The following is a 22,826-nucleotide window of genomic DNA, read 5'->3' as shown; positions in this document are numbered from 1 at the left end:
GGGGAGGGGCCCCACGAGGGGCCGGGCTGAGGCCTGCAGAGGAGCCTCGCGGACAGGGGAGCCCAGCCCCGGAGAAGCGGGAACTTTAACAATAGCCCCAGATTCTTCCCGGAGGGAAAGGCACTCAGCAGAGAACTCGGGCAGGATCCCAGGAGGGACAGTGGAGCCTCCAGGTTCACGGGGTCACTAACAGGAGGTGTGCCTGGGGGAGAGCACCCCACACACCACCGGCCAAGCTTGGTAAAGGGCTGGAGTGCGTGCCTGGTGGCGCCTCGGGGAGAAGCCGGTGGGTCAGGTGGTGGCTCCAGGCGGAGGGGGCTGCACCTGCCGCCTTGGGGAGCCGGGCCCTGGGAGCTGATTCCAGTGGCACAGGCCCCGGATCTCAGGGCACCGGGGGACACAGCCCGGGATCCTGTGCTCCCCCTGGGACAGGCAGAGGCAGGGAGGGGCCAGGGCAGTGAGGACGCTCCTGCCACTGGGTGCCCCTGAGCTGAGCAGGTCAGCACCCCCCTGCCCCGGGAGCACCTGGGCCAGTGTGGACTGGGAGCCGCAGTAGTTACTGCGGGAACTGACTCCAGGGCTGGGGAGCTGGCTGCCGCCAGTGGTGGTGTTCCTCCTGGTGTCACCTCCTGCCTGGGACGGGGCCGGACCGCCAGGGAACAGGGGCCTCACGGGGTCAACAGCTCCCACTGAGCCCTGCACCTGGTGGGGGGGGCGGGGCTGCTCCCCCAGGTGCACACACTTGAGAGCACAACAGGCCCCTCCCCCAGAAGACCAGCTGGAAGGACCGGGGAAGAGCAAGTTCTTGACCAAGCAGCACTGGAAAGTTCCAGGGGAAGTGGAGGGATTTACAGTATATAGAACCAGAGGGTACTCCTCCTTGGTTTGTTTGTTTGTTTCTTCCTTTTTGCAGTACAACTCGTTTTTAGCCACCCTGCTCTGAGCAAAATGATAAAAGAAGAACTCACCACAAAAGGAAGAATCAGAAACAGTCCTCTCTCCCACAGAGTTACAGAATTTGGATTACAATTTGATGTCGGAAAGCCAATTCAGAAGCACAATTATAAAGCTACTGGTGCCTCTGGAAAAAAGCATAAAGGATTCAAGAGACTTCATGACTGCAGAATATATTTCTAATTAGGCAGAAATTAAAAGTCGATTAAATGAGATGCAATCCAAACTGGAGGTCCTAATGACGAGGGTTAATGAGGTGGAAGAAAGAGCGAATGGCAAAGAAAACAAGTTGATGGCAAGGAAGGAAGTTGAGGAAAAAAGAGAAAAAAAAGATCATGAGGAGGGGCAGCCCTGGTGGCTCAGTGGTTTAGCACCTACTTCAGCCCAGAGCCTGATCCTGGAGACCCAGGATCGAGTCCCACATCAGGCTCCCTGCATGGAGCCTGCTTCTCCCTCTGCCTGTGTCTCTCCCTCTCATTCTCTGTCTCTTATGAATAACTAAATAAAATATATATATATTTTTAAAAAAAGATCATGAGGAAGGGTTAAGGGAAATAAATGACAGCCTCAGAAGGGAAAATCTATGTTTAATTGGAGTTCCCGAGAGCGCCGAAAGAGACAGAGAAGCAGAAAGTGTATTTGAACAAATCATAGCTGAGAACTTCCCTAACTTGGGGAAGGAAACAGACATTCAGATTCAGGAGATAGAGAGATCCCCCCTAAAATCAACAAAAACCATTCAACACCTCAACATTTAATAGTGAAACTTGCAAATTCCAAAGATAAAGAGAAAATCCTTTTTTTTTTTTTTTTAAGATTTTACTTATATATTCATGAGAGAGAGAGGCAGAGACACAGGCAGAGGGAGAAGCAGGCTCCATGCAGGGAACCGACGTGGGAATCGATCCCGGGTCTCCAGGATCACCGCCCTGGGCTGAAGGCGGCACTAAACCGCTGAGCCACCCGGGCTGCCCCTAAGAAAAAATCCTTAAAGCAGCAAGAGACAAGAGATCCAGAACCTTTATGGGGAGAAGTATTAGGTTAACAGCAGACCTCTCCACAGACACCTGGCAGGCCAGAAAGGGCTGGCAGGATATATTCAGGGTCTTAAATGAGAAGAACCTGTAGCCAAGAATACTTTATCCAGCAAGGCTCTCATTCAGAATAGAAGGAGAGATAAAGAGCTTCCAAGATAGGCAGAAACTGAAAGAATGTGTGACCACCAGGCCAGCTCTGCAAGAAATATTAAGGGGGACCCTGTAAAAGAAAGAGGAAGTCCATAGAAATAATCCACAAAAACAGGGACTGAATAGGTATCATGATGACACTAAATTCATATCTTTCAATAGTAACTCTGAATGTGAATGGGCTTAATGATCCCATCAAAAGACACGGGGTTTCAGACTGGATGAAAAAGCAAGACCCATCAATTTGCTGTTTATAAGAGACTCATTTTAGACCTAAGGACACCTACAGCCTGAAAATAAAAGGTTGGAGAACCATTTACCATTCAAATGGTCCTCAAAAGAAAGCAGGGGTAGCCATCCTCATTTCAGATGAAGTTTATCCCAAAGTCTGTAGTAAGAGCTGAAGAGGGACACTATATCATACTTAAAGGATCTATCCAACAAGAGGACCTAACAATCATCAATATTTATGCCCCGAATGTGGGAGCTGCCAAATATATCAATCAATTAATAACCAAAGTTAAGGCATACTTAGATGATAATATACTAATACTGGGAGACTTCAACACCGTGCTTTCTGTAATGACATATCTAATAAGCACAACATCTCCAAGGAAACAAGAGTTCAATGATGCACTGGACCAGATGGAGTTCACAGAACTTTACATCCACACACAATGGAATACACATTCTTCCCAAGGGCACATAGAACTTTCTCCAGATTAGACCACATAATGGGTCTCAACCGATACCAAAAGATTGGGATCGTCCCCTACATATTTTCAGACCATAATGCTTTGAAACTTGAACTCAATCCAAGAAGAAATTTGGAAGAAACTCAAACGCATGGAAGTTAATGAGCATCCTGCTTAAAGATGAAAGGGTCAACCAGGAAATTAGAGAAGAATTAAAAGGATTCATGGAAACTAATGAGAATGAAGATACAACCGTTCAAAATTTTTGGGATACAGCAAAAGCAGTCCTGAGGGGGAAATACATCTCAATACAAGCATCCCTCAAAAAATTGGAAAAAAACCCTCAAATATACAAGCTAACCTCACACCTAAAGGAACTGGAGAAAGAACAGCAAATAAAACCTACACCCTGCAGAAGAAGAGCATTAATAAAGATTCAAGCAGAACTCAATGAAATAAAGACCAGAAGAACTGTAGAACAGATCAACAAAACTAGGAGTTGGTTCTTTGAAAGAATTATTAAGATAGATAAACCATTAGCCAGCCTTACTAAAAACAAAAGACCCTAATTAATAAAATCACGAAAGAAAAAGGAGAGATCACAACCAATACTAAGGAAAAATGATTTTAAAAACATTATGAGCAGCTATACACCAATAAATTAGGCAATCTAGAAGTTTTATGGTTTCAGGTTTTACATTTAGGTCTTTAGTCTTTTTTTTTTTTAAAGAATTTATTTATTCATGAGAGACAGAGAGAAAGAGAGATAAAGGCAGAGACACAGGCAGAGGGAGAAGTAGGCTCTATGCAGGGAGCCTCACGTGGGACTTGATCCCAGGTCTCCAGGATCAGGCCCTGGGCCAAAGGTGGCACTAAGCCACTGAGCCACGTGGGCTGCCCTTAGTCTGTTTTGAATTAATATTTATGTACGATATAAGAAAGTGATTCAGTCTTATTTTGCAGTAATTGTCCAGCTTTTCCAACACAATTTATTTACGAGACCGTCTTTTCCACTTTGTTGGAGATTAATTGACCATATTAGCATGGGGTTATTTCTGGAATCTCTAATCTTTTCCATTGATCTGTATGACTATTTTTGTGCCAGTACCATACTGTTTTGATTACTATAGCCTTGCAGTATGGATGCAGAGGGAGTGTGATATCTCCATCTCTGTTCTTTCTCAAGATGTCCTTGGCTATTCAAAGTCTTTTGTGGTAAAGTGATAATCTTCTAGCTAGACTCATTAAAGAAGGGGGAAACACTAAAAAAAAAAATAGTCTTGTGGTTCCAATCAAATTTTGATATTATTCATTCTGATTCTGAGTAAAATGCTATTAGTATTTTGATAGGAATTGCATTGAATCTGTAGATTTCTTTGTGTAGTATGGACATTTTAACAATGTTAATTCTTCCAATTGATGGACATGGTATATCTTGCCATTTGTTTGTGGTACCTTCAGTTTCTTTCATTAATGCCTTAAAATTTTCAGAGTATAGGTATTTTACCTCCTTGATTATATTTATTCGTAAGTATTCTTTTTTGATGCAATTGTGAAAGGGAATTTTATTAATTTATCTGCTGCTTTGTTATCAGTGTGTAGAAACACGACAGATTTTTGTATGTTAATTTTGTATCCTGTACCTTCAGTAATTTATTCCAGTAATATTTTGGTGGAGTATTTAGAATTTCTATACATAGTATCATGTCATCTGAAAATAATGCAAGCTTGAGTTCTTCCTTCCAATTTGGATGGCTTTTTCTTTTTTTCTTTTTTTCTTGAATGCTGTAGTTAGGACATTGAATAGTACGTTGAATAAAAGTGGTGAGAGTGGGTCTCCTTGTCTTATTCCTAATCTTAGAGGACAAACTTCCCACTTTTCACCACTGGGTGTGTTGTTAGGTGTGGGCTTGTCAAATACATGCCCTCTATACTCGTGTGTTGAGAGGTGTTTTTTTTCCATAAATGGTTGTTAAATATTCTCAGATGCTTTTCTGCATCTAGTGTGACAGTCATATGACTTTTATTCTTTGTTTTTTTTTAATTCTTTGTTTTGTTAATATGGCATATCACATTGATTGATTTGTGGATATTGAGCCATTCTGCATCCCTGGAATAAATAACACTTGATCATTGTAAATGATCCTTTTAGTGTTTTGTTGAACTCAGTTTGCTTATATTTTGGTGAAGATTTTTGCATCTATGTCCGTCAGAGATATTGGCATGTAATTTTCTATTTTTGTCATGTCTTTGTCTGGTTTTAGTATCAAGGTAATGCTAACCTTGTAACATAAATTTTAAGTGTCCTGTCATCTTCTGGGTTTTGGAAGGAAAGGTATTAACCCTTCTTTAAATGTTTGGTAGAATTCACCAGTGAACCAATCTGGTCCAGGATTTTTTTTTTTAATTTGGAGATTTCTTTTATCACTAATTCAATCTCCTTACTATTCGTATTTTCTATTTCTTCATGATGCAGTCTTGAAAAGTATATTTTGTTGAATTTATCCACCTTTTCTAGGTTGTCCAATTTGTTGGTGTGTAAATTTTTATAATAGTCTCTTTTCCTTTGCATTTCTGAGTTATCAGTTGTATTGCCTCCTCTTTCATTTCTGATTTTATTTGAGCCCTCTCTTTTTTTCTTAGTGAGTGTATCCCAAGGTTTGTCAATTTTGTTTATTCAGAGAACCAGTTCTTAGTTTCATTGTCCTTCTCTATTGTCTTTTTATTCTGTTTATTTCTACCCTGATCTTTATTTCCTTCCCTCTATGAATTTTGTGCTTTGTTCTTTTTCTAATTCCTTGAGGTGTCAAGTTGTTTGAGAATTTTCTTGTTCATTGAGGTAGCCATTTATTGGTTGCACTGAGAGCAGTTTTATAAAGGGAAGTTCACAGCAATCAGTTTTGATATGTTGTGTTTCCATTTTTATTAGTCTCAAGATACTTTTTTGTTTCCCCTCTAACTTCTTCTTTGATCCATCGGTCATCCAGAATATTGTTAATTTCTATGTATTCATGCGTTTTCCAGTTTTCTTCATGTTATTGATTTTTCTTTCATATAACTGTGATCAGATAAGATACTTGGTATCATTTCAACTTATTCAATTTTCTAATACTTGTTTTGTGGCATATCCTATAACCTATCCTAGAAAATGTTTTATGTGGAATTTGGAAGAATGTGTACTCTCCTGTTTTCAGATAGAATGGTGTATATATATTTCTGTTAGGTCCATTTGTTTTGTAGTGTTCAAATTAGTTATTTACTTATTGATTGCATAGTCTACCCATTGTTGAGAAAGAGTATTAAAGCCCCCAACCTATTCTATTGCTATTTATATCTTCTTTTAGCTCTGTTAATTTTTCTTTTATATATTTAGGTGCTCCAGTGTTAGGTGCACAAATATTTACAACCCTTTTGTATTCCTGATGGGTTGACCTCTTTATCATTATATAATGACATTGTGTCTTTTTTCCATCTTCATTTAATGTCTACTTTGTCTGATAAAAGTAGCTATACCTGCTTTTTTGGGGTTACTAATTCATGGAAATAGTTTTTTTTTTAATCCCTTCACTCTCTATGTGTCTTTAAAGCTAATGTAGCCCTTATAGGCAGCATATTGTTGATTTTATTTTTAATCAATTCAGCCATTCTCTTTTGATTGTAAATTTAAAGCATTTTTGCCATTTTTTTCCTTTTTAAAGTTTTTATTTAAATTCTAGTTAGTTTACATACAGTGTAATATTAGTTTCAGGTGTAGAATATAGTGATTCAGCACTTAGATACAACACCCAGTGCTCATACAAGTGCCTTCCTTACTACTCATTACACATTTAACCCATCTTCTTGTTCCCCTCCCCTCTAGCAACCCTCAGATTGTTCTCTATAGTTAAGAGTCTGTGTTTTTGGTTTGCATTTCTTTTTAATTTCCCGTGTTCATCTGTTTGTTTCCAAAATTTTGCATATGAATGAAATCATATGGTATGTGTCTTTCTGTGACTTTCTTCAGTTAGTGAAATACTCTCTAGTTCTATCCATGTCATTGCAAATGGCAAGATTTCATTCTTTTTTATGGCTGAGTAATATGGAAATGTAAACTGTTTTTGTTTAAATTTTTATTGTAAGGACTTATTACCATTTTGTTAATTGTTTTGTCTTTTGCAGATCAATTATTCCTTCTTTTTTAAAATATTTTATTTATTTATTCATGAGAGACACAGAGAGAGGCAGACACACACAGGAAGAGGGAGAAGCAGGCTCCCCACAAGGAGCCTGATGTGGGACTCGATCCTGGATCTCAGGATCATGTGCTGAGCCAAACGCAGACGCTCGACTACTGAGCCATCCAGGCATCACTGTTCCTTGTTTCTTACCCTGTTGCCTTTTTGCTCATGTTTGATTTCTTTAGGTATCAGTATGTGTTTTTTTTTTTAAAGATGTATTTATTTATTCATGAGAGACAGAGATATATATATATATATAGAGAGAGAGCGGCATCGACACAGGCAGAGGGAGAAGCAGGCTCCATGCCCGGAGCCTGATGTGGGACTTGATCCCGGGTCTCCAGGTTCATGCCCTGGGAAAGGTAGGGCTAAACCGCTGAGCCACCCAGGCTGCCCGGTATCAGTATGTTTTAACTTAAAAAAATAATGTTCTTCTGTGTACTGTGTGGTTACCATGAGGTTTAAACAAAGCATCTTAACATTATAACACCCTATTTTATACTGGTAACTTCACTTGAATTCTTATTTACATTTTTATTTGTTTTCCCTCACATTTTACGTTATTGATATTATAGTTTGCTTAATTTTATATTAGGTAACTAATAACAGATTATGGTAGTTATGGTTACTTTTATTATATTTGGTTTATAACTTTCAAGCTAGAGGTTTTTGTTGTTGATTTTTTAGATTACAAATAGTTTTAATACCTTCATAAACCTATTCAAATTGTGTTTGGGGCAGGGCTATAAGCTCCTTAAGAATAGGCACTACAACTTTTTCACAATGGGTTTGCCGCCAGAACATAGCTGTCGTGAAAACCACCGCTAAACCTAAAACAAAATGGGAAAGGAAAAGACTCACATCGACATCGTCGTCATTGGACATGTAGATTCGGGCAAGTCTACCACTACTGGCCATCTGATCTACAAATGTGGTGGGATCGACAAAAGAACTATTGAAAAATTTGAGAAGAAGGCTGCTGAGATGGGAAAAGGCTCCTTCAGGTATGCCTGGGTCTTGGATAAACTGAAAGCTGAACGTGAACGTGGGATCACCATTGGTACCTCCCTGTGGAAATTCGAGACCAGCAAGTATTATGTGACCATCACTGATGCCCCAGGACACAGAGACTTTATCAAAAACATTACAGGCACATCTCAGGCTGACTGTCCTGATTGTTGCTGCTGGTGTTGGTGAATTTGAAGCAGGTATCTCCAAGAATGGGCAGACCCGTGAGCATGCCCTTCTGGCTTACACACTGGGTGTAAAACAACTAATTGTTGGTGTTAACAAAATGGATTCCACTGAACCACCCTACAGCCAGAAGAGATACGAGGGAATCGTTAAGGAAGTCAGCACCTACATTAAGAAAATTGGCTACAGGGGATCCCTGGGTGGCGCAGCGGCTTGGCGCCTGCCTTTGGCTCAGGGCGCGATCCTGGAGACCCGGGATCGAATCCCACATCGGGCTCCTGGTGCATGGAGCCTGCTTGTGTCTCTGCCTCTCTCTCTCTCTCTGTGACTATCATAAATAAATAAAAAAATTAAAAAAAAAAACTTAAAAAAAAAAGAAAAGAAAATTGGCTACAACCCCAACACAGTAGCATTTGTGCCAATTTCTGGTTGGAATGGTGACAACATGCTGGAGCCAAGTGCTAAGATGCCTTGGTTCAAGGGGCAGAAAGTCACCCGTAAAGATGGGAAAGCCAGTGGAACCACACTGCTTGAAGCTCTGGCTTGCATTCTGCCACCAACTCATCCAACTGATATGCCCTTGCGTCTGCCTCTCCAGGACATCTACAAAATTGGTGGTATTGGTACTGTCCCAGTGGGTCGAGTGGAGACTGGTGTTCTTAAGCCTGGCATGGTGGTCACCTTTGCTCCAGTCAATGTTACAACTGAAGTAAAGTCTGTTGAGTGAGGCTCTTCCTGGGAACAACATGGGCTTCAATGTCAGGAAGTATCTGTCAAAGATGTTCGTCGTGGCAACGTGGCTGGTGACAGCAAAAATGACCCACCAATGGAAGCAGCTGGCTTCACGGCTCAGGTGATTATCCTGAACCATCCAGGCCAAATCAGTGCTGGACATGCACCTGTGCTGGATTGTCGCACAGCTCACATTGCTTGCAAGTTTGCTGAGCTGAAGGAGAAGATAGATCGTCATTCTGGAAGAAAGCTGGAAGATGGTCCCAAGTTCTTGAAATCTGGGGATGCTGCCATTGTTGATATGATTCCTGGCAAACCTATGTGTGTTGAGAGCTTCTCTGACTATCCTCCTCTGGGCCGTTTTGCTGTACATGGCATGAGACAGACGGTTGCTGTGAGTGTCATCAAAGCAGTGGACAAGAAGGCAGCTGGAGCTGGCAAAGTCACCATGTCTCCCCAGAAAGCTCAGAAGGCTAAATGAATATTGTCCCCAATACCTGCCACCCCAGTCTTAATCAGTGGTGGAAGAATGGTCTCAGAACTGTTTGTGTCAATTGGCCGTTTAATAGTAAAAGACTGGTTAATGATAACAATGCATCGTAAAACCTTCAGAAGGAAAGGAGAATGTTTTGTGGACCATTTGTTTTGTGTGTGTGTGTGTGTGTGTGTGTGGCAGTTTTAAGTTATTAGTTTTTTTTTTTAACGCTATAATTTAAGCTACACAGGTGATTTTCTACAGGATGCACTTTGTATACTATATGTTGGCAAATCAAACTCCAATAAAACTTACATTAATTTTAAGCAAGGTCAATCAACATCTCTATTTATATCTACATTATCATTGATCTGTCCATTTCAATTCATTTTCCTGTTTCATTAGGCTTTTGTTAAAAATGTGTTCTTTTAAAAAATGTGTTATTTTTCTGAAAGATGGACTTCTCCTGAAGAACTATCTTTTCTTCTTTGATTCATAACCATATGAAGCTCTATACAAAGGCTTCCTGGTTTCAAATATTTGGATGTTAACAAAACAGCATAACATGCACTGTTAAGTCATATTTTCAAATTGTAGAAGCTAATATTACTGAGACTATTTGATGAATCCTAGTAATTTTGTTTTCTTTCCTATGTTTTTGGGTTTTGTTTTTTTATTTTATTTTTTAAATTTATTTTTAAATTTCTCTTTATTGGAGTTCAATTTGCCAACATATAGCATAACACCCAGTGCTCATCCCATCAAGTGCCCCCCTCAGTGCCCATCACCCAGTCACCCCCACCACCTCCCCACCTCTCTTTCCACCATCCCTTGTTCGTTTCCCAGAGTTAGGAGTCTCTCATGTTCTGTCTTCCACTCTTATACTTCCCACTCATATCCTGTTCCTCAGGGATATTGGTCTATAATTCTCCTTTTTGGTGGGGTCTTTGTCTGGTTTTGGAATTAAGGTGATGCTGGCCTCATAGAACGAATTTGGAAGTACTCCATCTCTTTCTATCTTTCCGAACAGCTTTAGTACAATATATATGGTTTCTTCTTTAAATGTTTGATAGAATTCCCCACGGAAGCCATGTGGCCCTGACTTTTGTGTCTTGGGAGGTTTTTGAGGACTGCTTCAGTTTCCTCCCTGTTTATCGGCCTGTCCAGGTTTTCTATTTCTTCCTGTGCCAGTTTTGGTAGTTTGTGGTTTTCCAGAAATGCATCCATTTCTTCTAGATTGCCTAATTTATTGGTGTATAGCAGCTCATAATATGTTTTTAAAATCGTTTGTATTTCCTTGGCATTGGTGGTGATCTCTCCTTTGTCATTCATGATTTTATTAATTTGAGTCTTTTCTCTCTTCTTTTTAATCTGGCTAATGGTTTATCTATCTTATTTAATCTTTCAAGGAACCAACTTCTGGTTTTGTTAATCTGTTCTATAGTTCTTCTAGTCTCTATTTCATTGAGTTCTGCTCAAATCTTTATTAACTCTCTTCTGCTGGGTGTAGGATCTACTTTTTTTTTTTTCTCCAGCTCCTTTCTGTGAAAGTTTAGCTTTTGTATTTGAGTTCTTTCCAGTTTTTTGAGGGATACTTGTATTGTGATGTATTTCCCCCTCCAGGCTGCTTTTGCTGCATCCCAAAGATTTTGAACGGTTGTATCTTCATTCTCATTAGTTTCCATGAATTTTTAAAATTCTTCTCCAATTTCCTGGTTTGACCCTTTCATCTTTTAGCAGGATGGTCCTTAACCTCCATGTGTTTGAAATCCTTCCAAACTCCTTCTTGTGATTTAGTTCTAATTTCAAAGCATTATGGTCTCAAAATATGTAGGGGATGATCCCAATCTTTTGGTATCGGTTGAGACCTGATTTGTGACCCAGTATGTGGTTTATTCTGGAGAAAGTTCCATGTGCACTTGAGAAGAATGTGTATTCAGTTGTGCTTGGATGTAAAGTTTTGTAAATATCTGTGAAATCCATCTGGTCCAGTGTATCATTTAAAGCTCTTGTTTCTTTTGTGATGGTGTGCTTAGAAGATATGTCGATTGTAGAAAGCGGTACATTCAAGTCACCAAGTATAAGTGTATAATTATCTAAGTATATCTTAACTTTGGTTATTAATTGAATGATATACTTGGCTGCTCCCACATTCGGGGCATAAATATTGATGATTGTTAGGTCCTCTTGTTGGATAGATCCTTTAAGTATGATATAGTGTCCCTCTTCAGCTCATAACTACAGTCTTTGGGATAAACTTTATCTGAAATGAGGATGGCTACCCCTGCTTTCTTTTGAGGACCATTTGAATGGTAAATGGTTCTCCAACCTTTTATTTTCAGGCTGTAGGTGTCCTTATGTCTAAAATGAGTCTCTTGTAAACAGCAAATAGATGGGTCCTGCTTTTTGTCCAGTCTGAAACCCTGCACCTTTTGATGGGATCATTAAGCCCGTTCACGTTCAGAGTTACTATTGACAGATATGAATTTAGTGTCATCATGATACCTATTCAGTCCCTGTCTTTGTGGATTGTTCCCTTGGACTTCCTCTTTCTATTACAGAGTCCTCCTTTGTATTTCTTGCAGAGCTGGCCTGGTGGTCACATATTCTTTCAGTTTCTGCCTATCTTGGAAGTTCTTTATCTCTCCTTCTATTCTGAATGAGAGCCTTGCTGGATAAAGTATTCTTGGCTGCAGGTTCTTCTCATTTAGCACCCTGAATGTATCCTGCCAACCCTTTCTGGCCTGCCAGGTCTCTGTGGAGAGGTCTGCTGTTAATCTAATATTTCTCCCCATAAAAGTTAGAGATTTCTTGTCTCTTGCTGCTTTAAGGATCTTCTCTTTATCTTTGGAATTTGCAAGTTTCACTATTAAATGTCGAGGTGTTGAACGGTTTTTATTTATTTTAGTTGGGGATCTCTCTTTCTCCTGGAACTGAATGCCTGTTTCCTTCCCCAAGTTAGGGAAGTTTTCAGCTATGATTTGTTCAAATATGCTTTCTGCTCCTCTCGGTGCCCTCAGAAACCTCAATTAAATGTAGATTTTTCCTTCTGAGGCTGTCATTTATTTCCCTTAACCTATCTTCATGATCTTTTAATTGTTTTTCTCTTTTTTCCTCAACTTCCCTCCTTGCCATCAACTTGTCTTCTATGTCACTCACTCTTCTACCTCGTATACCCTTGTCGTTAGGACCTCCAGTTTGGATTGCATCTCATTTAATTGATTTTTAATTTCTGCCTGATTAGATCTAAATTCTGCAGTCATGAAGTCTCTTGAATCCTTTATGCTTTTTTCTAGAGCCACCAGTAGCTTTATAATTGTGCTTCTGATTTGGCTCTCTGACATTGAATTGTAATCCAAATTCTCTAATTCTGTGGGAGAGAGGACTGTTTCTGATTCTTTCTTTTGAGGTGAGTTTTTCCTTCTAGTCATTTTGCTCAGTGAGTGGCCAAAGACAAGTTGTCCTGGGAAAAGGAGAAAAAGAGAGAAGAGAAAAAGGACAAGAAAAAAGAAGAAGAGAAAAAAAGGGCGGGGGGAAGCAAACAGAAAATAAAAAACAATTGGGAGTATCCTCTGATTCTATATACTCTAAATCCCTCGACTTCCCCTGGAACTTTCCAGTGCTGCTTGGTCAATCATTTGCTTTTTCCCTGTCAGTCTAGCTGGTTTTCTGGGGGAGGGGCCTGCTGTGCTGATTCTCAGGTGTCAGTACTTGGGGAAGCAGCTTAGCCCTCTGCCTGGTGCATGGCTTAGTGGGAGTTGCTTTTCCTGTTTATCCTGTGAGGCCACTGTGAAGCTCAGTGGGGGTTGTTTATCCTGTGAGGCCCCCAGGAATAACAACAGTGGCCGCCGCTAGCTCTCCAGCCCTGGAGTCAGCTCTCTCAGTAACTCCTGCAGTTCCCAGTCTGCAGGGGCCTGGATGCTCCAGGGGTGGGCCGCCAATCTGCATAGTTTGGGGCTGCCCAGCGGCAGGGGCGTCTCGGCTGTCCTGTGCCCTCCTCGCTTCTGCCTGTCCCGGGGGGAGCGCCAGGTCCTGGGTTATGTCTCCCAGCACCCCGGGCTCCGAGCCTGTGACTCTGGAATCGCACTCCCCGGTCCCGCAGCCCCCTCCTCGTGGAGCCTCTGCCCGAGCCCCTCCGAGCTGCTCCCGGGTCCAGTGGTGTGCGTTGCAGCCCTTTAGGGAGCTTGGCTGAGGGTTGTGGCAGGCTCTCTCCAGGGCGCAGGTGCTCTGTTAGTGCCCCTGAGAGCCTGAGGCCATCCCTGCCCCTCCTGGGATCCAGCTCCAATTCCCTTCAAGTGCCTTTCTGTCTGGGAAGATTGGTGCAGCTCCTGCTTCTCGGGGTCGGGGCTTTCCTGTCCTGGGGGCACTTGCCCTGCCGCCTTAGCCCATTCCTCGTGGGGCCCCTCCTCCTTGGATGCTTTTTATTTCTTTGTTGTTGTTGTTGTTGTTTTTCCATCTTCCTACCTTGATAGAAGCTCAAACTCTTCTCACTGTAGCATTCCGGCTGTTCTCTCTTTAAATCTCAGACCGAATTCATAGGTTTTCAGGATGATTTGAAAGTTATCTAGGTAAGTTGGGTGGGTACAGGTGACTTGGGGAACCCTACTCTTCTGCCGTCTTGCCCCTTCCTCCAAGTTACTAGTTCTTAAAATCAGTACTTTTTAATGGAAACGACCAAAAATATATCAGAGAATTTTGAGACCCACTAAAACAAACATTTAATGAGGGGGCAAAAAAAGAATAGGCACTACAGGGGTCTCTGGGAGGCTTAGTCAGTTAAGCATCTGACTCTTGATGTCAGCTCAGGTCATGATTTCAGGTCATGAGATGGAGTCCTGTGTCAGGCTCTGTCCTAAGCATGGAACCTACTTGAAATTCTCTCTCTCTCCCTGCTCCCTTTTTCTGTCCTTCCCTCTGCTTACTTGGACACTCTAAATAAATAAATAAAACCTCACAAAAATAGTCACTATAACATTTATTTATTGTATAGATGACACAATGTTAATTTCAGGTATACACCATAGTAATTTGACAAGTATATACATTATGTTCACCACAAATGTCGCTGTCTGTCCCATTATATCACTCTTAAAATATCATTTACTGTATTCCTTATGCTGTGCTTTTATTCCCATGACTTGTTCATTTCATAACTGGAAGCATGTATCTTCCTCTCCCCTTCACCTATTTTGCCTAAACTCCACTCCTTCCCCGGGACACTGTCAGTTTGTTTTCTGTAATTATAGGTCTGATTCAGCTTTTTGTTTGTTGACTCATTTTTTTTTTTATTCCACTTATGAGTAGAATTATATGGCATTTATCTTTCTCAGTCTGACATTTCACTTAGGATAATACCTTCTAGGCCCATCCATGTTATCGCAAATGACATGATCTCATCCTTTTTATGATTACATAATCTATTGTGTATATATATATCACATTTTCCTTAACCACTCATCTATTGGTGGGTGCTTAGGTTGCTTCCATAACTTTCCTATTATATGGCTGCAATAAACACAGGAGTGCATATATCTCTTTTGAATTACTGTTTTAGTTTCTCGGGTGGCAGATAACCAATAGTGGAATTATTGGATCAGATGGTAGTTTTTAGAATTTTTGAGGAATTTCTATACTGTTTTCCTCAGTGGCTTCACCAATTTACATTCCCACTAACAGTGCACGAGGATTCCCTTACCTGCATTGTAATCAACACTTGTCATTTTGATTTTAGCCATTTTTAAAAAATATTTATTTATTCATGAGAGACACACAGAGATAGCCAGAGACACAGGCAGAGGGAGCAGCAGGCTCCCTGCAGGGTGCCTGATGCGGGACTCAATCCCGGGACTCTGGGATCACACCCAGAGCTGAAGGCAGACACTCAACCACTGAGCCACTCAGGCATCTCTGATTTAGCCATTGTAACTGGAGTAACATGATACTTCATTGTGATTTTTATTCGCACTTCCCTTATCAGTGATGTTGAGCATCTTTTCATGTGCCTATTGGTCATTTCTATGTTGTCTTTGGAAAAGTGTCTATTCAGGTGTTCTGTTCATTTTTTAATTGGGTTGCTTGTTTTCTTGGTGTTGAATTGTACAAATTCTTTATATATTTTGGATATTGACCCTTTATCAGATATAGTTTTAGTAAATATCTTCTTCCATTTAGTACATTAGGTTGCCTTTTTGCTTTGTTAATTTGGTTTCCTTTGCTATGCAGAAGCTTTTTTGGATATAGTCCTAATATTTTATTTTTGCATTTGTTTCCCTTGTTGTAGGAGACATATCCATAAAGATGTTGCTAAGGCTGCTGTTAGACAACTTACTGTTCAAGGATTTTTATGGTTTCAGATCTCACATTTAGGTCTTTAATCCATTTTTTTCTCTCTTTTTTTTTCTTTAATCCATTTTGAGTTTATTTTTGTGTATGGTGTTTGAAAGTGGCCCAGTTTCATTGTTATACATGAATCTGTCCAGTTTCCCTGCACTGTTTATTGAAAAGACTGTTTTTTCCTTTTGTGTAATTTTGCCTTCTTTGACATAGATTAATTGATCAGATAACCATGTTTTTTTTTTTTTCCTTTACTGTGGTCTCTATTACTGTTCTATTGATCTATGTTTCTACTTTTTTTAAAAAAAGATTTTGTTTATTTATTCATGAGAGACACACAGAAAGAGAGGCAGACACACAGGCAGAGGGAGAAGCAGGCTCCATGCAGGGAGCCTGACGTGGGACTCGATCCTGGGACTCGAGGATCACACCTGGGTTGAAGGCAGGCACTAAACCGCTGAGCCACCCAGGTGTTCCTCTATGTGTCTACTTTTGTGCCAATACCATATTGCTGTGCTTAGTACAGCTTTGTAATAGAACTTGAAGTATCGAATCTGGGATTGTAATACCCCCAGCTTTGTTGTTCTTTCTCAGAATTACATTGGTTATTAAGGGTCTTTTGTGGATTTCATACAAATTTTAGTATTATTCTAGTTTTGTGAAAAATGCTGTTGTATTTGATAGTGATTACACTGAATCTGTAGATTGCTTTGGATAATATGAACATTTTTTTTTTTTGAATCCAAAAAATACTGAGTGCCTGTTATGTGCTAGATAATGTTCCAGGTACTTGGGACATAGTAGAGAACATGACGAAGGGCCCTGCCCTCACGGAGCTTATAGTTTAGCATTTGTCATCCCCACACCTGCATGTAGTCTGTGACCCTGAGGAGGCCACCACTCTGTGCCTGCTCTTGGCTGCTTGACGTGGGAACAGGCAGGCCCGGCTCAGGGGGACAATGTGCCTGCTACACCATGAAGGCCAAACAGGACACCCGCCCCCAACCCACCACCCAGACAGTAGAAAGGGCTGGAAGTTGACTTTTAATAATAAAGTACAAGGGTAAAAAGGCAGAGAGCATCGGGCCAGGTGGTCAGGTGTCCTACCACACCAGGGCTCGGGGCTAGCTATACAAAGTGCTGCTGCTGTTGCTGCTTGGTGGTGGCCTTGCTTGCAAGGTCCTTGGTCTTCTCTGTAGCTGCCAGTGCCGTCTCCTTTGCCTTCTCCTTGGCTTCCTTGGCTGTCTCAACAAGGGTTTTGGAAGGGGCCTCACCTTGCAGCTTGGCCAAGATATATTCAAAGCCCTTCATTGTCTTGATCACATTGCTTTTGAACCAGGCAAGACCAAATTTCTGGACAGCTCTGGAGACACCAAATAAGCTAGAGGAGACCCAGGCTTCCTGGCGGATTTCGGTCCAGCCACTGTTATCAGAATTCACACAGTAAACACATCGTTCCTCCACCACCATCAGCCATCAGTTGATGTTCCAGGTGAAGGTGGTCATGGTCTGGTTCTGTGGTCCACAGTAGAATCCTCCAGGATGTACCCTGAGTGAGCAACATTGGCAGGAAATGGTCGTGCAGCCCAGGGAGGCATCCTGATGGTCTTGGTCAGGAGACGCCGGGACAGGAGTTTCTGGTCAGGGTTCACCTCCCGGTGCACAATGTCTTCCGTCAAGACACATTTGCTATAGGGATTTGGGTATCACTGCCAGAAGGTAGTGAACACTTGGTTCCAGGAACTCCAGAGCACGCTCTGGCCCAGGAAATACTTCACCATCGTCCCGGCCAGGCGGGCTCAGCACCTGTGCAGTGTCAGGGGTGCAAAGTCAGGGGAGGGGCGGGGGGGGCATGCAGAGGCCGGGTCAGGACTCGGCGCCCACCCGCCAGACTCACAGCTCAGTAACCACCACACCGCGCCCAAGGAGCCGCTGGCGCCATGAGGAGCTGTTGGGGCGTGCAACTTCCAGTGCAGCCGAGCAGTACCAACCACTTCTGGCGCCCGGGCCTGAATGAACATTTTTTTAATATGAACATTTTAAGAATATAAATTCTTCCAATCCATGAGCATGAGCTATGTTTCCATTTGTTTGAGTCATTTTCAATTTCTTTCATCAGCATTTTGTAGTTTTTTGAATGAGGTCTTTAACTTCTTTGGTTAAGTTTGTTCCTAGATATTTTTTATGCATCTGTAAATTGTGTTGTATTTTTAAATTTCACTGTTATTATTAGTGTATAGAAAAGCTACTGATTGTGGGTATTAATTTTATATCCTGCGACTTTACTGAATTTATTACTTCTAGGTTTTTGGTGGGGTTTTTTGGGTTTCTAGGTATAGAATCATGTTGTCTGCAAATAGTGACAGTTTAGCTTCTATTTATTTGTTTGTTTATTTATTTATTTATTTGCCAACACAGCTCTTAGTTTTCTTGTCCGATTGCTGTGGCTAGAACTATGTTAAGTAAAAGTGGCAAGAGTGGACATTCTGTCTTGTTCCAGATCTTGGAAAGAAAATTATCTGTTTTTTATCATTGAGTATTATGCTAGCTATGGGTTTTTCTTATATGGCTTTTATTATGTTGAGGTATATTTCCTCTAAACTCACTTTGTTTAAAATTTTCATAATGAATATATCTTGTACTTTGTCAAATACTTTTTCTGCATCTATTGAGATGATCATATGATTTTTATTCATTTTGTTGATGTGGTGTATGATATTGATTTGTCAATGTGGAACCATCCTTGCATCCCTAGAATAAACCCCACCTGATTGTGGCAGTAGGTCTTTTAAATGTATTGTTGTATGTGGTTTGCTACTATCTTGTTGAAGATTTTTTAATCTATATTCATTGGAGATATTGGCCCGTAGTTTTCTTCCTTTTTTTTTTTTTTATGTCTTTGTCTTTGTCAGGGTAATGCTTGCATCATAGAATGAATTTGGAAGTTTTTGTTCCTCTTCTACATTCTGTAATAGTTTGAATAGAATTTGTATTAACTCTTCTATAAATGTCTTTTACAATTCACCTGGGAATCCATCTGGTCCTGGGCTTTTATTTTTCAGTAGTTTTTGATTACCAATTCAATTTTGATACTTGTAATCAGTTTGTTGAGATTTTCTATTTGTTCCTGGTTCAATTTTGGAAGAATCTGTTTCTAGGAATGTATCTATTTCTTCTAGGTTGTCCAGGGTTGGTGTTTTGTTTTGGTTTGGTTTTTTTGAGAGAGAGAGCAAGAGTGAGTGTGGAGGCGGGGAGAGGGAGAGTGAGAATCCTCAAGCAATCTCCCTGCCGTTTGCAGAGCCCGCAGGGCTCATTCCCAGGACCTGGAGATCATGACCTGAGCTGAAATCGAGAGTCAGGCATTCAATTGACTGAGCCACCCAGGCACCGCTAGGTGTACAATTTGTTGGCATATTATTTTTTGTAGTATTCTGTTATCAATTTCTGTGGTGTCAGTTGTTATTGCTCTCATTTCTGATTTTACTGATTTGGGTCCTTTTTCTTTTTTTCCTAATGAGTCTGGCCAGGGGTGCCAACTTTGTGTATCTTTTCAAAGAACCAGCTTTTGGTTTCTTGGATCTTTTCTTTTTCTTTTCTTTTCTTTTCTTTTCTTTTTTTTTCTTTCTTTTTTTCCTTCTTTCTTTGTTTCTCTGTCATCTTTATTATTTTTTTCTTCTATTTACCTTGGGCTTGGTTTGTTCTTGTTTTTCTAGTTCCTTTAGGTATAAGGTTAGATTGTTTCAGCTTTTCTTGTTTTTTGAGGTAGGGCTATATTGCTACATACTTCATTCTTATAACTGCTCTTGCTGTGTTCCAAAGATTTTGGACTATTGTGTTTTAATTTTCAACTGTCTCTATGTATTTTTCATTTTTTGATTGTTTTGTTGGCTTACTGGTTGTTTAGTATCATATTCACCTCCATGTGTTTGAGAGTTTTTCCAGTTTTCTTTTTCTTGTGATTTATTTCTAGTTTTATACCGTTGTGATCAGGAAAGGTGTATGGTGTGATTTCAGTATTCCTAAATTTACTGAGGCTTGTTTTTGGCCTAATATGTGATCTGTTGTGAACAATATTCCAGGAATGTTCTTTATATATGTCCATCTGGTCCATCTCTTTTGCTGTTCTCTTGCCATTCTTTCTTTGGTTGTTCAGAAGCTGTTCAGTCAGCCCTCACTTTTTCTTCAGGAAGAATTATTCTATTATTAGGTGGACTTTGGTGTGTTCTGTGGTGAGTTCAGGGTCTCCCTATGTCACCATTTTGGACCTATACTAGAGTTTTAAGTGAATTATGTATCATGATTACCATATTACATAGTGTACCATTGGTTGTATATTTATCATAAGCATTAAGTTTTAAGCTGCCTACTTATGTTTTTATGACGTTTATCATCATCCTTTTATTTTGACGCAAAAGATTTTAACATTTCTTGTGAGGCAGGTCTAATGTTAATGAACTAACTCTCTCAGCTTTTATTTGGAAAAGTCTTTATCTCTCCTTCATTTCTGAAGGACAACTTTGGGTATAGATAACTTAGTTGAAAGTTTTTTTTTCTTTCACATTTTTTGAATATATTCTCCCATTTTTTCTGACCTAAGATGTTTCTGTTGAAAAATCCACCTGTAGTCTTATGGGGGAGTCCCTTGTATGTAACTTGTCTCCTTTGCCACTTTCGAAATTCTTTGTCTTCAACTTTTGACAATTATAATCTGTCGTTATGTGGCCCTATTCATATTGAATCTACTTGGGGGTATTTTGGGCCTCATGGATCTGTATGTCTATTTCTCTCTCCAGGTTTGGGAAGTTTGTAGCCACTATTGCTTTAAATATCTTGTCTCTTCCTTTCTCTTCTACTTCTTGAATTCCCATAATGCAGATACTGTTTCTTGTGATTGTGTTCCATAGGTTCCATAGACTTTCTTCATTCTTTATTTTTGTTCTAATGAGTTGATGATTTCAAATGTCTTGACTTCTAGGTCATTGTTTTTCTTCTTGGTTGAGTTTGGTTTTGAAGGTCTTTATTGGATTATTAGTTTCACTCATTGTATTTTTTTAGATGTAGGATTTGTTTTTATTTTGTTTTTGATAGTTCCTATTTCTTTGGGCTTCTCTTTTCATGTTCTCTTTTCCTCATTTCACTGAGTTGGCTGTGTATATTTTTCACTAAACTTTAAAAGCATTATTCTCAATTCTTTGATAGATCATAGATCTCCATTTCTTTAGTCATTTATTGGGGTTCCCTTTGATGGTGCCCTATTTATCTTACTTTTATGATCCTTGATTCCTGAAGTTGGTGTCTTATGTGTAAGTATTCATATTCATATATGAATATATATGACTTAGGTTCACTTTGACAGACAATTCACTAGTTAGCTTAGTTTGGGTTTCTGGACATATCTGCTAGTAACATCCTTGGTAGGTGAGGCTTGCTGTCAGGATCTGTTTTTGGGTGAGGCCAGTGCCCAAGCTCTGAGGTTGGCCTGTGGGTTGGGGATGCTGCTAGCTGAGAACATTTGGATTGCTGCCTTGATTTCCTTCCTAAGCAAGGCTATAGGCTAGGCTCTGTGGTTTCATAGGTTCTCTGGTCAGGTTTCCTAGATGTTCAGGGCTGGGTACTATTCATAGCAGTGCGTGGGGCTATGAATTACTATTACAGAATGGTAACTCTGGAAATTGGATTTTCCTGTCTTCTGGGTTTGTTTCTCTGCCTGTTCTAGTTGGTTTAGTGATGTTTTTAACTCATTTTGTAAAGTCTGTGTTGTCACATATGACCACTGTCATCTTGTTTGTGTTACTGTAGTGGTCAGCTAGTGATTTGAGAAACACCTGGTGTTTCTCAACCTGTTAAACACCTGGTTAAACACCTGGTGCCTCCTCTCCCCCAAAGAATCCTATATTTAGTAGATGGGCTGTGTGTGTTGGGGGAAAACCTTCAACTTTCAGCCAGGCAATATACAACTCTAACATAACCTTTACTTTCTGCTTACAGAGAATCTGAAGGTCAAAGTTGAGGGTTTAGAACCTCTCAGATTTTTTTTAGAGCATTCACTGATCTGTTTATGTGTGTTTAGTCATCTAGATTCCTATATGAAAGTAGTCCTTATTGTCTTTATTCCCCAGCCTTTCTTCCCAAGCTTTTCATTTGTTTATCCCAAATGTTACCCCTTGTCCAGGTGGTAGCAGCTAATGCATTTACTTTTAAGTGTTTTTGAACCCACCCCTCCACCCCCCACCCCCAGGTAGTTGACTCCAATTTGGGAGAGTTTTGGGTAAGACAAAATAGAGGCAAGTCTTAGAGCTGGTACTTCAGGAAGCCAAAATCCAGGACTAAACAATCAACCTCAGTTCTCTGATAAAAAGCTCCATTTTCCTCCCTCTTGTACTAGGATCCTATACATAGAATGTGGGCTATTGTCTTCCAAGATGCCACTGAGAAGGGAAGCAGGGGATATGGCCAGGCTGTTAAAGGCTTTTTTTTCTCTTTCCTGGTTGCTGTAAATGGTAATTGATTTCTAGAGTTCTGACGAGGTTGATGGCGATAGTTTTTGCCAGTTTATTTACTGCTTTTGTGGAAGAACATGCTTTTGGAATTCCCTACTCCATACTGTGTTCATTGACATAACTATATGCTTCTTTTTAGATATGATTTTTTAACATATTAAAACGGTTTCATCATTAACCACAAATGCAAAGGGACTGAGTATTGAAAATATAGCAAGAAGATGATGTGGAAATGATATAAACAAAGAATCAGAACTATTAACATCCCATGGCTTTTTCTTCAAACTTCATTTTTATAGTGTATATTAGTGGCCAGTGCCATAGACTTATGAATTAGGAACAACTGGAATAAAAAGAGCTTTTTGAACCCTAAGCAGCCTGTCAGTGGAGGAGATTCTGTAGAGAGAGAGAGAGAGTGTGTGTGTGTGTGTGTGTATAAAGAAAAGGAGCTATGAAGTTGGACATCAATAGATGTTCTATTCCAGTGCCTATGTTCATGAGGTTCTAATGTTTTCGGACTTGGACTATGTTGAAGCAAG

At 40.3% G+C, this 22,826-nt stretch overlaps 1 pseudogene; it reads right to left on the bottom strand.

Moving 5' to 3' along the window:
• Window positions 1-16,540: 16,540 nt before the first annotated feature.
• LOC121483387 lies at window positions 16,541-17,798 on the bottom strand (annotated as a pseudogene).
• Window positions 17,799-22,826: the final 5,028 nt, after the last annotated feature.

Source organism: Vulpes lagopus, chromosome X (genome assembly GCF_018345385.1).
Source record: "Vulpes lagopus strain Blue_001 chromosome X, ASM1834538v1, whole genome shotgun sequence".
Taxonomy (NCBI): domain Eukaryota; kingdom Metazoa; phylum Chordata; class Mammalia; order Carnivora; family Canidae; genus Vulpes; species Vulpes lagopus.
The sequence above is the reverse complement of the archived record's forward strand: the minus strand, read 5'-3'. Positions and strand labels throughout refer to the sequence as shown.